Here is a 15,949-nt window from a genome sequence, read left to right on the forward strand (position 1 = left end):
TTTCTTTACCCTATTACTGAAATGGTAATTGACAAAAACAAGCTACATTGTCACCAGAAGAGCAATGCAAAATGTACAATTGATATTTCAAAATCAACCTTCCAGCTTGAATTTCAATGATGCATTGGGGCAACGATTTTGTGAGAATTATCTTCACCCTTAAAGAAAGATTTTCTTAACTTCTTACCTGTGTGCTGATTAGATATCACCTGGTTTTCGCATTAAACATATTCCCACTTGAGAAAGCAGCAAGGATGCAGGGAGGTTTATGTTTCCTGGTGTCAACCTGTATTATTTCAGTGGACATTGTAATGAGGATGCATCTTGCTGCCTTTCCAATGAAGCAAGTTTTAATCAGTAATAGGTGAAAAACCATTCCTACAAAGGTGTTAATCAGAGACTTGGCTTTGTGGACACTTTTCAGAGAGCAAATGTGTTAGCATAAAAATAAAGCCATAAAATGGAGAGCTGATTAATCACTCAATTGGATTTCTCTGCCTGCATAATTTTTTTTCTCTGCAACCCCATGCTAAATTGTGCTTCCTGTTTTTTATAAAATGACTTAACTAAATCTGACTCTGATTTCATCAGAGAAGGCCAGGTACCCTACACTATAAGAGGTGGTTTGAAATTTTGACTTGTCTACTTAAAGATCACCAAAATTTGATCACAAGGTCAACTACGTCCCTGGGTGGGAGGGAACCACCAACCTTTCGGTTAACAGCCAAACGCACTAACCGATTGCACCACAGAGACAGCTTGCAAAAGAATGTACTGAAAAAGGCTAAAAAGCATTCATCTAGAAAGTTTCCTAGAAAAAGGTTAAAAAGGCAATAATCTGGAGAGTTTTGCAAGATTTTTCTTCCATTAACCAATGAAGAAATACATTGGTACTTTCATAAGATGAGTGAGTACTTCAGGATCTCTGACACTTACATGAGCAGCAGAGTGGTGCAGGGGAAGCGTGCTGGGCCCATAACCCAGAGGTCAATGGATCGAAACCATTCGCTGCTATGTGCACTTATTTTTTTGTTAATTAAATTCTTCCAAAACTGGGATTGATATTTTGACTCTTTTATTTTTACTTAAAGTAAAATAACTTTTAACATTTTAATTTGTTTTAATAGTATATTGACAGCATTGTTTTGTTTCAGAAATCCACTTAATTTTCTTTACCATATTACAGAAATGGTAATTGACAAAAACAAGCTACATTGTCACCAGAAGAGCAATGCAAAATGTACAATTGATATTTCAAAATCATCTTTCCAGCTTGAATTTCAATGATGCATTGGGGCAACGATTTTGTGAGAAACATCTTCACTCTTAAAGAAAGATTTTCTTAACTACTTACCTGTGTGCTGATTAGATATCACCTGGTTTTCACATTAAACAGATTCCCACTTGAGAAAGCAGCAAGGATGCAGTGAGGTTTATGTTTCCTGGTGTCAACCTGTATTATTTCAGTGGACATTGTAATGAGGATGCATCTTGCTGCCTTTCCAATGAAGCAAGTTTTAATCAGTAATAGGTGAAAAACCATTCCTACAAAGGTGTTAATCAGAGACTTGGCTTTGTGGACACTTTTCAGAGAGCAAATGTGTTAGCATAAAAATAAAGCCATAAAATGGAGAGCTGATTAATCACTCAATTGGATTTCTCTGCCTGCATAATTTTTTTTCTCTGCAACCCCATGCTAAATTGTGCTTCCTGTTTTTTTTTTTTTTTTAATCAATAGTTTTTATTGAAAAGATAAACATTTTTATGGGGTACAGAACAAAGAAAAAAGGGGGGGATGATACATCAATACAATGTAAGGGTAGGTATGTTAGGGGTACAGAAGGGTGAGGGAGGGGGGGGGGGGAGAGTAGGGGTCCAGACTAGAATTGGGGGAGTTTTACATCGGAGCCTTGTATACATAATACATCAGAAAAGTTGAGACATATAAAGAAACTGTACATTGCAGTAAGGTAATAGTGGCCTAATCTTGTTGGTCAGAAGTTATAGGTACGCTTTAAAAGATGGTGTTGGAGGGAAACCTAATGAGGGTCGACTCTTAACCGGGAGGGGAAGGTATAGATGCCTAGGTAATGGGGGGTGTAATGATATGTGTTATGATATAGTTCAGATATTGTCGGGTTGCCCAGGTGGGCTAAGTGGGGTGAGGTGGATTTATGGAGATATTGAGACCCTTCAATCGAGGAGATATAGGTATGCCACGCGAGCCAGCGCGTTTTGAGGGAAGTGTAGTTGAGAGAGGGGGAAGCTGATTCCGTCTCCATAAGGAAATGGTAGTTTATCTTATGTATAACTCTAAGCAGGGTAGGGGGAGAGGATTGTTTCCACATTTGGGCTAGGTTTGCTCGAGCAGCTATCAGGATGTGGCCCAGGACATATCTGGCGGGTGGCGTTATTGCAGCGGGGACAACTTGTAGTAATGCTAGAGTTGGGTCTGGAGCTAGATGGGTGGACAGAACTTTATTTATTAGCTCAAATACATCTATCCAATATTTAGTGATCTTTGGGCACGTCCAGAATATGTGGAAGATATGTCCCACCGAGCCGCATAGTCTCCAACATTTGTTACTGTGAGAGGGCCAGAATTTATGGATTCGGTCTGGGGTTTGGTATATTCTGTTCACTAGTTTTATATGCATTTCAGTGTGGTTTAGGCACTGGGACATGGAATGCGAGGTTAAAAAAACTTGACGCCAGTCTTTTGGGGATAGGGTTTTTCCCAGGTCCTGTTCCCATTTCTTTTGGGCGATTGATTTAGAAGGGGAGGCAGGGGTTATCCGAAGTTTATACCAGTATGAGATGTCGCCTTTGGAGTCCGGTAAAGAGAGACGGGAGAAGAGAGTATGGGAGGACGTGTGGAGCGTTACGTAGGTAGGAGGGATCGTCTTCCACCAGTGTGCTACTTGCATATAGTGGAAGAGTTCCGTAGCTGGAAGTGAGTATTGTGACTGGAGAGTAGAAAAAGGTTTTAGAGAAAGTCCATCGAGGAGGTCTCCCAAGGATAGCACTCCTGCGTTTCTCCATTTGGATAAATTGAGATGTGGTATCATCGATGCTAATGTAGTGATCGATATCTGGGAGATATGGGAAATGGGCGATGATAGGGAGGTCGATAGGGAGTCCCAGACTTGTAGAGCGGCTTGCGTGGAGGGAAGGAGGGATGATTGCGTAGGTCGGAGCGACTTTGGGATACGGAAAAGGTCAGCTAGGGGGATTGGGTTTGATCGGATTTGCTCCAACTCCATCCATCCAGTGTGCAATTGGGTTGAGAAATAGTATTTAATGGGGGCAAGGAGGGAGGCTTCTTGGTATAGAGGAATACTAGGTATATTAAGACCACCGAATGCTCTAGGCAAGGTCATTCTAGAAAGAGCCATTGAAGGTGGTTTTGCAGACCAGATATACTTAGACATGATAGAGGAACAGGTTTGGATGGCTTTCGTTGGGAAGGGGTATGGTATAGTGCGGAAGAGATACATTAGTTTAGGAAGTAGGGACATTTTGAATGTCGCCATTCGTCCCAACCAAGAGACCTCATAGGATGACCAGGATTTCGTAAGGGATTCCAGTGACTCTATCAAGGGAGTTAAGTTGGCAGAGAAGGCGTCTTTAGTGGAGGTAGGAATGTTGATACCCAGGTATTTAATTGTATGAGTTCGCCAGTTATATGGGAAGGAAGCTTGGAGTGCTGGGATGGAGTGAGATAAGTTGAAGGGGAGGGCGTCTGTTTTGGTAGTGTTTAGTTTGTAATAAGAGGCGCGGCTGTAAGCATCTAGGACGTCATGTAAGACTGGAAGCGTTGTAGTGGGATTAGAGATAAAGAGGAGGACATCGTCAGCGAAGAGGCTCAGTTTATGGAGGGATGAACCGAACTGAATTGCCGGAATGTTGGGATTATCTCTTATTTTAGCTGCCAGGGGTTCAATTGATAGGACGAAGATCAGGGGGGATAGGGGACAGCCTTGCCTGGTGCCATTTGTAATAAGGAAAGGGTCGGATAGGAAGCCTCCACTTAACACCCGGGCCGTTGGGGATGCTTCCTGTTTTTATAAAATGACTTAATCAAATCTGACTCTGATTGCATCAGAGAAGGCCAGGTACCTTACACTATAAGAGGTGGTTTGAAATTTTGACTTGTCTACTTAAAGATCACCAAAATTTGATCACACAGTCAATTACGTCCCTGGGTGGGATTGAACCACCAACCTTTCGGTTAACAGCCGAACGCGCTAACCGATTGCACCACAGAGACAGCTTGCAAAAGCATGTACTAACAAAGGCTAAAAAGCATTCATCTAGAAAGTTTCCTAGAAAAAGGTTAAAAAGGCAATAATCTGGAGAGTTTAGCAAGATTTTTCTTCCATTAACCAACGAAGAAATACATTGGTACTTTCACAAGATGAGTGAGTACTTCAATATCTCTTTCACTTACATGAGCAGCAGAGTGGCGCAGCGGAAGCGTGCTGGGCCCATAACCCAGAGTTTGATGGATCGAAACCATTCGCTGCTATGTGCACTTATCTTTTTGTTAATTAAATTCTTCCAAAACTGGGATTGATATTTTGACTCTTTTATTTTTACTTAAAGTACAATAACTTTTAACATTTTAATTTGTTTTAATAGTATATTGACAGCATTGTTTTCTTTCAGAAATCCACTTAATTTTCTTTACCCTATTACTGAAATGGTAATTGACAAAAACAAGCTACATTGTCACCAGAAGAGCAATGCAAAATGTACAATTGATATTTCAAAATCATCTTTCCAGCTTGAATTTCAATGATGCATTGGGGCAACGATTTTGTGAGAAACATCTTCACCCTTAAAGAAAGATTTTCTAAACTTCTTACCTGTGTGCTGATTAGATATCACCTGGTTTTCACATTAAACAGATTCCCACTAGAGAAAGCAGCAAGAATGCAGTGAGGTTTATGTTTCCTGGTGTCAACCTGTATTATTTCAGTGGACATTGTAATGAGGATGCATCTTGCTGCCTTTCCAATGAATCAAGTTTTAATCAGTAATAGGTGAAAAAACATTCCTACAAAGGTGTTAATCAGAGACTTGGCTTTGTGGACACTTTTCAGAGAGTAAATGTGATAGCATAAAAATAAAGCCATAAAATGGAGAGCTGATTAATCACTCAATTGGATTTCTCTGCCTGCATAATTTTTTTTTCTCTGCAACCCCATGCTAAATTGTGCTTCCTGTTTTTTATAAAATGACTTAATCAAATCTGACTGCATCAGAGAAGGCCAGGTACCCTACACTATAAGAGGTGGTTTGAAATTTTGACTTGTCTACTTAAAGATCACCAAAATTTGATCACACAGTCAATTACATCCCTGGGTGGGATTGAACCACCAACCTTTCGGTTAACAGCTGAACGCGCTAACCGATTGCACCACAGAGACAGCTTGTAAAAGCATGTACTGACAAAGGCTAAAAAGCATTCATCTAGAAAGTTTCCTAGAAAAAGTTTAAAAAGGCAATAATCTGGAGAGTTTTGCAAGATTTTTCTACCATTGACCAACGAAGAAACACATTGGTTCTTTCACATGATGAGAGAGTACTTCAGGATCTCTTACACTTACATGAGCAGCAGATTGGCGCAGCAGAAGCGTGCTGAGCCCATAACCCAGAGGTCGATGGATCGAAACCATCCTCTGCTATGTGCACTTATTTTTTTGTTAATTAAATTCTTCCAAAACTGGGATTGATATTTTGACTCTTTTATTTTTACTTAAAGTACAATAACTTTTAACATTTTAATTTGTTTTAATAGTATATTGACAGCATTGTTTTCTTTCAGAAATCCACTTAATTTTCTTTACCCTATTACTGAAATGGTAATTGACAAAAACAAGCTACATTGTCACCAGAAAAGCAATGCAAAATGTACAATTGATATTTCAAAATCATCTTTCCAGCTTGAATTTCAATGATGCATTGGGGCAACAATTTTGTGAGAAACATCTTCACCCTTAAAGAAAGATTTTCTTAACTTCTTACCTGTGTGCTGATTAGATATCACCTGGTTTTCACATTAAACATATTCCCACTTGAGAAAGCAGCAAGGATGCAGTGAGGTTTATGTTTCCTGGTGTCAACCTGTATTATTTCAGTGGACATTGTTATGAGGATGCATCTTGCTGCCTTTCAAATGATGCAAGTTTTAATCAGTAATAGGTGAAAAACCATTCCTACAAAGGTTTTAATCAGAGACTTGGCTTTGTGGACACTTTTCAGAGAGTAAATGTGTTAGCATAAAAATAAAGCCATAAAATGGAGAGCTGATTAATCACTCAATTGGATTTCTCTGCCTGCATCATTTTTTTTCTCTGCAACCCCATGCTAAATTGTGCTTCCTGTTTTTTATAAAATGACTTAATCAAATCTGACTGCATCAGAGAAGGCCAGGTACCCTACACTTTAAGAGGTGGTTTGAAATTTTGACTTGTCTACTTAAAGATCACCAAAATTTGATCACAAGGTCAATTACATACCTGGGTGGGATTGAACCACCAACCTTTCGGTTAACAGCCGAACGCGCTAACCGATTGCGCCACAGAGACAGCTTGCAAAAACATGTACTGACAAAGGCTAAAAAGCATTCATCTAGAAAGTTTCCTAGAAAAAGGTTAAAAAGGCAATAATCTGGAGAGTTTTGCAATATTTTCCTTCCATTGACCAACGAAGAAACACATTGGTACTTTCACATGATGAGTGAGTACATCAGGATCTCTGACACTTACATGAGCAGCAGAGTGGTGCAGCGGAAGCGTGCTGGGCCCATAACCCAGAGGTCGATGGATCGAAACCATCCTTTGCTATGTGCACTTATTTTTTTGTTAATTAAATTCTTCCAAAACTGGGATTTATATTTTGACTCTTTTATTTTTACTTAAAGTACAATAACTTTTAACATTTTAATTTGTTTTAATAGTATATTGACAGCATTGTTTTCTTTCAGAAATCCACTTAATTTTCTTTACGCTATTACTGAAATGGTAATTGACAAAAACAAGCTACATTGTCACCAGAAAAGCAATGCAAAATATACAATTGATATTTCAAAATCATATTTCCAGCTTGAATTTCAATGATGCATTGGGGCAACAATTTTGTGAGAAACATCTTCACCCTTAAAGAAAGATTTTCTTAACTTCTTACCTGTGTGCTGATTAGATATCACCTGGTTTTCACATTAAACAGATTCCCACTTGAGAAAGCAGCAAGGATGCAGTGAGGTTTATGTTTCCTGGTGTCAACCTGTATTATTTCAGTGGACATTGTAATGAGGATGCATCTTGCTGCCTTTCCAATGAAGCAAGTTTTAATCAGTAATAGGTGAAAAACCATTCCTACAAAGGTGTTAATCAGAGACTTGGCTTTGTGGACACTTTTCAGAGAGCACATGTGTTAGCATAAAAATAAAGCCATAAAATGGAGAGCTGATTAATCACTCAATTGGATTTCTCTGCCTGCATAATTTTTTTTCTCTGCAACCCCATGCTAAATTGTGCTTCCTGTTTTTTAAAAAATGACTTAATCAAATCTGACTGCATCAGAGAAGGCCAGGTACCCTACACTATAAGAGGTGGTTTGAAATTTTGACTTGTCTACAAAAGATCACCAAAATTTGATCACAAGGTCAATTACGTCCCTGGGTGGGATTGAACCACCAACCTTTTGGTTAACAGCCGAATGCACTAACCGATTGCGCCACAGAGACAGCTTGCAAAAGCATGTACTGACAAAGGCTAAAAAGCATTCATCTAGAAAGTTTCCTAGAAAAAGGTTAAAAAGGCAATAATCTGGAGATTTTTGCAATATTTTCCTTCCATTATCCAACGAAGAAACACATTGGTACTTTCACATGATGAGTGAGTACATCAGGATCTCTGACACTTACATGAGCAGCAGAGTGGCGCAGCGGAAGCGTGCTGGGCCCATAACCCAGAGGTCGATGGATCGAAACCATATTCTGCTATGTGCACTTATTTTTATGTTAATTAAATACTTCCAAAACTGGGATTGATATTTTGACTCTTTTATTTTTACTTAAAGTACAATAACTTTTAACATTTTAATTTGTTTTAATAGTATATTGACAGCATTGTTTTCTTTCAGAAATCCACTTAATTTTCTTTACCCTATTACTGAAATGGTAATTGACAAAAACAAGCTACATTGTCACCAGAAGAGCAATGCAAAATGTTCAATTGATATTTCAAAATAATCTTTCCAACTTAAATTTCAATGATGCATTGGGGCAACGATTTTGTGAGAAACATCTTCACCCTTAAAGAAAGATTTTCTTAACTTCTTACCTGTGTGCTGATTAGATATCACCTGGTTTTCACATTAAACAGATTCCCACTTGAGAAAGCAGCAAGGATGCAGTGAGGTTTATGTTTCCTGGTGTCAACCTGTATTATTTCAGTGGACATTGTAATGAGGATGCATCTTGCTGCCTTTCCAATGAAGCAAGTTTTAATCAGTAATAGGTGAAAAACCATTCCTACAAATGTGTTAATCAGAGACTTGGCTTTGTGGACACTTTTCAGAGAGCAAATGTGTTAGCATAAAAATAAAGCCATAAAATGGAGAGCTGATTAATCACTCAATTGGATTTCTCTGCCTGCATAATTTTTTTTCTCTGCAACCCCATGCTAAATTGTGCTTCCTGTTTTTTATAAAATGACTTAATCAAATCTGACTCTGATTGCATCAGAGAAGGCCAGGTACCCTACACTTTAAGAGGTGGTTTGAAATTTTGACTTGTCTACTTAAAGATCACCAAAATTTGATCACAAGGTCAATTACGTCCCTGGGTGGGACTGAACCACCAACCTTTCGGTTAACAGCCGAACGCGCTAACCGATTGCACCACAGAGACAGCTTGCAAAAGTATGTACTAACAAAGGCTAAAAAGCATTCATCTAGAAAGTTTCCTAGAAAAAGGTTAAAAAGGCAATAATCTGGAGAGTTTAGCAAGATTTTTCTTCCATTAACCAACGAAGAAATACATTGGTACTTTCACAAGATGAGTGAGTACTTCAGGATCTCTTTCACTTACATGAGCAGCACAGTGGCGCAGCGGAAGCGTGCTGGGCCCATAACCCAGAGGTCGATGGATCTAAACCATCCTCTGCTATGTGCACTTATTTTTTTGTTAATTAAATTCTTCCAAAACTAGGATTGATATTTTGACTCTTTTATTTTTACTTAAAGTACAATAACTTTTAACATTTTAATTTGTTTTAATAGTATATTGACAGCATTGTTTTCTTTCAGAAATCCACTTAATTTTCTTTACCCTATTACTGAAATGGTAATTGACAAAAACAAGCTACATTGTCACCAGAAAAGCAATGCAAAATGTACAATTGATATTTCAAAATCATCTTTCCAGCTTGAATTTCAATGATGCATTGGGGCAACAATTTTGTGAGAAACATCTTCACCCTCACAGAAAGATTTTCTTAACTTCTTACCTGTGTGCTGATTAGATATCACCTGGTTTTCACATTAAACAGATTCCCACTTGAGAAAGCAGCAAGGATGCAGTGAGGTTTATGTTTCCTGGTGTCAACCTGTATTATTTCAGTGGACATTGTAATGAGGATGCATCTTGCTGCCTTTCCAATGAAGCAAGTTTTAATCATTAATAGGTGAAAAACCATTCCTACAAAGGTGTTAATCAGAGACTTGGCTTTGTGGACACTTTTCAGAGAGCACATGTGTTAGCATAAAAATAAAGCCATAAAATGGAGAGCTGATTAATCACTCAATTGGATTTCTCTGCCTGCATAATTTTTTTTCTCTGCAACCCCATGCTAAATTGTGCTTCCTGTTTTTTATAAAATGACTTAATCAAATCTGACTCTGATTGCATCAGAGAAGGCCAGGTACCCTACACTTTAAGAGGTGGTTTGAAATTTTGACTTGTCTACTTAAAGATCACCAAAATTTGATCACAAGGTCAATTACATCCCTGGGTGGGATTGAACCACCAACCTTTCGGTTAACAGCCGAACGCGCTAACCGATTGCAACACAGAGACAGCTTGCAAAAGTATGTACTAACAAAGGCTAAAAAGCATTCATCTAGAAAGTTTCCTAAAAAAAGGTTAAAAAGGCAATAATCTGGAGAGTTTAGCAAGATTTTTCTTCCATTAACCAACGAAGAAATACATTGGTACTTTCACAAGATGAGTGAGTACTTCAGGATCTCTTTCACTTACATGAGCAGCAGAGTGGCGCAGCAGAAGCGTGCTGGGCCCATAACCCAGAGGTCGATGGATCTAAACCATCCTCTGCTATGTGCACTTATTTTTTTGTTAATTAAATTCTTCCAAAACTAGGATTGTGTCAAAGTCAGAAAAATGTCTCAATGCACGTTGCCATATTTGCACCGCACACTGGTCCGCGCTGCCCGTGCATGCGCTCTCCCGTGGATGCGCATACCCGCAATAACGTGCACTCGCAGGCGCGGTATGCGTATTTACGGTAGAGTTTATGAAGTCGTAGCGTGCGACTCATTCGTTACAAATGTTCACAATTAATGTAGTTTATAGATCATGGTCCCTTTGATAGATTCTGAAAGTTTGGTTAAAATACAATGTCCCAGAGCTGAGGAATCCCTCTTTATATCGTACAAAGGGTCTAACAGGAATCATACAGCAGTGTTTGGTACCCATCGGAAGAGTATTTAATTAGCAATATTCCGGTGTTGGTTTGGAGCGTATTAATCGCTCGTGCGAATAGTTATGGACATAAGAAGTTTATGTCCATTTCTATTATTTACACATACTCAGGTATGCGGCGGGAAACCCAGTTTCCCACCCACCTGAGCTGTTGGAAATCGTCACAGCCCACCTGTATGAATCACCCTATGACCTTTTGTTATGATACAGGGCCGAATTCCTTCGGCCAATGGACAATGGGATTGTAGGACCAGGAGATTGCATTGTGTGTGGGGCATAAATAGGCAGGCCGACCACATCCAGCTCTCACTCTCTCATCAACGGTTATCTGCTGATAGCCGGGAGCTGGATATCGAGGCGCAGGCGATCATACCCTTTGTGCGTAAGTTTCTCTCCGTAATCATTGTCTTTCTGTGAGCCAATTTCTCTCATCTCATCTCTCTCTCTCTCTCTCTCTCTCTGTTCTGTTCTCTCATATCTCCCCTAGACTAGGCTAGTATTGTATTGTATTAGATAGTATTGTATTGTATTTCTTTTAGGTCAGAGTAGTATTGTCCTTTTGTATTTATTGTTTAGTTCTGTGGTTAGGAAGTCTCTGTTATATTGTAGTGTATCATTTGTACTGTTATCCCCTTTTACAAGTATATTAGATATAATACAGTTAATAGGCCTTGGAACCTAAACCAGTATCTGTGTATTTCCTATAGTGTTAAGTGTTCACTTGAGCGTCGGTGACGCTCAAGCAGCTTTGTAGTTAGTCAGGTTACACAAGGTTGCACTTACACCCTGTACTCACATTAAGGTATTCAGTGTATTTCATTGGTATAAGGTTTTATCATAAAGGTATAGCGTTGTGAGCGTCTGCGCCGCTGGTGATCTCCTCGTGGTCTCGAGCGTCCGCTACGCCATAGCGAATCATTACTCTAGTCATAGCCAATAACGTGTCCTGTGATCACTGGGCCGTGAGCGAACGTGACGCTTGAGCGTCTCGCCTACGGCTGAGCGATCGCTACGCCAATAGCGTGCCATTACGGTACTTCTTAAGCAAACAGCGTACAGTGTTCTTAGCTTCAAAAAGGGTTGTTATACGACAAAGGAATTTAGCATTGTCAATTGCGGGCTCGTCCTATACTTCTCATATCTGCACTAGGTAGATCAGCAGACATTATCCCTCCAGCAAAGGGTGGGAGGTTGTCTCACAGTGCTGACGGGATAAGCGTCTGCTTCGCTTAGATAAAGAATGCTGAAGGAATCCGGGAACCGGAAGTAAGAACAAAACGCTTGTGTCTTTTTAAAACTGTTTATTTTTCTTTTGTCTTGCGTACGCATACATACCTGCATTTCTTTTCACTTGTGTATTTCATTTTTCGTATATCACTATTCCTGTTTGCCAAATTTTATAGTTGATAGAAAGTGCTAAAAAGAGATTTGCTGTTATTTCATAGTAGAGGTGATAGTTAAAGTATAGAACAAACACACGGTTTGTCTGAGATACAAGGCAGTCAGTGTGGATTGCGGTAGATGATCAGGGATCATTTACATTGATAAAAATATATTGTGTTACGGTGGATCCTTTGCATTGCGTACACGTGTCGCTAACAAAGACTAGCGTACGCAATCCAAAGGCAGACGCACGCAGCGTTCATTACGCAACGTAGCGTCCGGTTACGCTCACGTAGCTCAAGTCACGAAAAAGTTGAATTAGCGCAAAGCGATAATTAGCGCAAGGCGATAATTAACGCACAGCGGTAGATAACGCGAAGCGGTAAATAACGCAAATCTATTTTTGGAAAATCTGAAATTTAGTTTAACAGATCCTGCTCCTAATTGGTAACACTTTTGGCCTAAAGACAATTTCTGCGCAGAAATAGATATAGAAACAAAGTGTACATGTGTTGAGTGAGTGTGTTTTGTATACAAAAGTTTATATAACTTTAAGGTGGAACCAAAAGGAAAGCCGGGTACTCGTCAAGGGACATACGTGTAAGTGACATATACGGTGGCCAGGGAGGCATCCCTGGTTAAATAATATTCGAGCATTAGAGTATAGCGGACCATAAGGTAACAAGACCAGGAGGTCATAAGGTAACAAGACCAGGAGGTCGTAAGGTAAAAGGTCCGCTATAAAAGTCCAGTGGCACAACGCCTGGGGTGTTGGTGCAGAACCCATATAGGCCATAAGCTCTTGCTGAAGGAATCGCGGCCGGAAACATCGATTCCATTGGTCTTTCAGTACATGACAAGTAGTGCTCGTGTACTGAACGATTGGACCGCACGTAATTGTGTGCAGTAGTTAGTGATCTGACCTAATACCATTAGAGTAAAGTGGTCACAAACGCTATTTGTACATTCTGACGTGATTTGTGTAATTTTTTATTTTTGGAAGGGAAGTTCGCTGGTCACTCAGGAACTATCTAACAACCCCACCTTTACTGGAAAGAGTAAGTGTCCTGCGGGTAACCCTCATATGTTCCAGCAAACTGAAGGTTCCATAGGGGCCCTGTATCGAGTACGCCAGCACCACGTCGGTGTGATCAGGTCGTATTGGTCGAGGTGGGCGAGTGAGTGGGGTACTCGGTAAACCGCCACCGCCGGCCTACTGTGGAGTAATTTGGTTGTCTGAAAAGGCTTGCTGAAAACCTTGATACAGAGATCCAAGGAGGACTAAGCAACACCTGCAGACTATGGGGGCCAGTTGCTCAGGTAGGGGGCGATCAACCCTGGTTCAGGTTGATTCTGTGAACCGACCAGTTGGGTCGGCACGATATGTAATGTGTGAAAAATATGGAATTCACACCGAATCTTTATGTGATGAATGGGAGAGAATGACTGTACAAGACAGGGACAAATTCCCAAGAATAGGTAGCTTCAGTCCAGAAGTGTTACAAAATTTAAGGAGGAGGATATGTCTCGTAAAATCAGCAAAGAGACGAATTCAGCATCATGATTATTTACAGTTATGGCACCAGGAAGGTGAGATACAGAGAGGTTTGGCTCTGGCGGCAGGATCTGGGGCAGTCAGGAAGTTGATTGCCACAGCTCCTCCCCCACCATACATTGCAGGAGAGAAGTTGATTGCGGAGAGAAACGCACTGGGTTGTAAAACACAAACTCTTAGTAACACTGTAAATGTTAATGATGTTAACCAAATAACTCATGCAAGTATTAACCCGTGCAAGATGTACCCTGTTTTGAACCTTCCTCAGGAGTGTGATCAAGAAGACGATTCAGCAACAATTTCAGCTCTCTCTCTTGCAGCCACCATAGCAGAGACCACAGTAGGCACAGCGACACCCACGAGATTAGTGAAAGCCCCTAGCGGAGGGATAGGTGAGGTCGTGTCAACGGGTAAGTACGGTACCATGCACTACACTGAAACAATTGTACCACAACAAGCTGTAGAATCTACACAGGAAGAGGCTGTTAGAATTGCTCCTGTAAGGGTAATAGCAGTTCCCAATGGAAAAACAGATGTGTCTGGAGCCACTCCCATAAGGAACATTGCCATGTACACTCCATTTTCCAGAATGGAATTAAGAACAATAGTGTCCGAATTTCCTGACCCCAGGAAGGATTTAGTTGCTAGCCAAAAATACATCAGGGATCTAGGTAACACTGTAGAACCCAACAACAAGGATTGGCAGATACTGCTAAGAGCTTGTTTACCTTCCAATGTTGATGCAACTCAGTTTTTAGCTGATTGTGCATTGGATAAAGATGTACCGCTTACAGACGTGTACAACAAGGATAATGTAAAAAGGATAAATTTACAGCTAAAAGAGTATTTCCCAGCCGTTGTTAAATGGAATAAAATATTTTCCATTAAGCAAAAGGAGTCCGAAACGGCAACAGAATATTTTCACCGGGCACTATTAGAAATGGCAAAGTACACTGGTATAGAAGACATTAAGACCAACCCAAACCATCGAGAAGTAGCAGTATCTGTACTGATGGATGGTTTAAAGGAAACATTAAAGACTAGGGTTCAGACCACGCAACCATGCTGGCGAGGTCTGTCAGTGTCCGGCTTGAGAGAGGCTGCTATTGATCACGACAGAAACATCACTAGGCACAGGGAATCACAAAGTGATAAGTTGATGTCCGTAAGTATACAGGCGCTGACCACAAGGCAGCCTGCGTATGTACCACCGAATCCTGTGGGTAAGGCAAGTGTAATAACATGTTTTTCTTGTAACAGACCGGGACACTTTGCACGAGAATGTAGAACAAAGAATGTACAAAGGTCTTTTCAACCCCCTAGACAACAACACAACACACGACATTGGGAGCAGGGTCCACAGAGGCGGAGTTTTGAGCCACATACAGGGGAAACAAAAAGATATCCCCCAAACAGAGACTGGCATGCCTCTGGTAGTTCCCAGCTAACTCCCTCACAAGTAGTTGCTGCCAGCGGGATTCAGGGAGGTCAGCATACCCAATAGGGGTGTGGCCATACCTGTAATCTGCAGCCAGTTAAGTTGATTGCTAGTCTTGGAAACGAACCAGAAATTGCAATCAATGTAGCTGGTAAAACTTTAAACTTTCTTGTAGACACAGGGGCGGCCAAGTCAGTGATAAATTCGACAGTGGGCATGAGAACCACTGGTAGGACAATTCCAGCCATGGGAGTAACAGGAGTAGTCCAGCACTACCCTGTTAGCAAACCAGCCGAGATTACAATAGGGCCTTTGCATACCAAGCATTCCTTTTTGCTGGCTGCATCTGCACCAACTAATCTCCTGGGAAGAGACTTACTATGTAAAATGGGTTGCGTCATTTATTGTACTCCTGAAGGTGTATTCTTGGACATTCCTGAGAACCACGCTCAGGAAGTACGAGACATGTTAGACTCCCCATCAAAATTAATGTCACATTCCATTATGACAAATAGGAATCCATCCCAAGTAGAAGAGATGATATCTCAGATACCAGAGTCACTTTGGACAAAAGATGGACAGGACACTGGATTAATGGCAAACGTAGCTCCAGTAGTTGTACAAGTAAAAGATGGTAGGATAGCTCCAAAAATCCCACAGTATCCTCTGAAGCCAGAGGTGGAGCTAGGAGTTTTTCCCGTAATAGAGCGCTTGCTACAACAGGGCATTCTAGTAAGAACGTCCAGCACCGCAAATAGTCCCATCTTCCCTGTTAAAAAGAGTGGGGGGAGGGGTTACAGGCTAGTGCAGGATCTAAGGGGGATTAACAAAATAGTTGAGAGTC

General features: G+C 40.6%; 1 non-coding gene across 1 annotated transcript; it reads right to left on the bottom strand.

Annotated features, from left to right (window-relative positions):
- Window positions 1–4,196: 4,196 nt before the first annotated feature.
- TRNAN-GUU (transfer RNA asparagine (anticodon GUU)) lies at window positions 4,197–4,270 on the bottom strand. Its single transcript has one exon. It is a non-coding gene; the product is annotated as a tRNA-Asn (tRNA).
- Between the last annotated feature and the right edge of the window lie 11,679 nt (window positions 4,271–15,949).

This window comes from Pseudophryne corroboree, chromosome 4, assembly GCF_028390025.1.
Source record: "Pseudophryne corroboree isolate aPseCor3 chromosome 4, aPseCor3.hap2, whole genome shotgun sequence".
Classification (NCBI taxonomy): Eukaryota; Metazoa; Chordata; class Amphibia; order Anura; family Myobatrachidae; genus Pseudophryne; species Pseudophryne corroboree.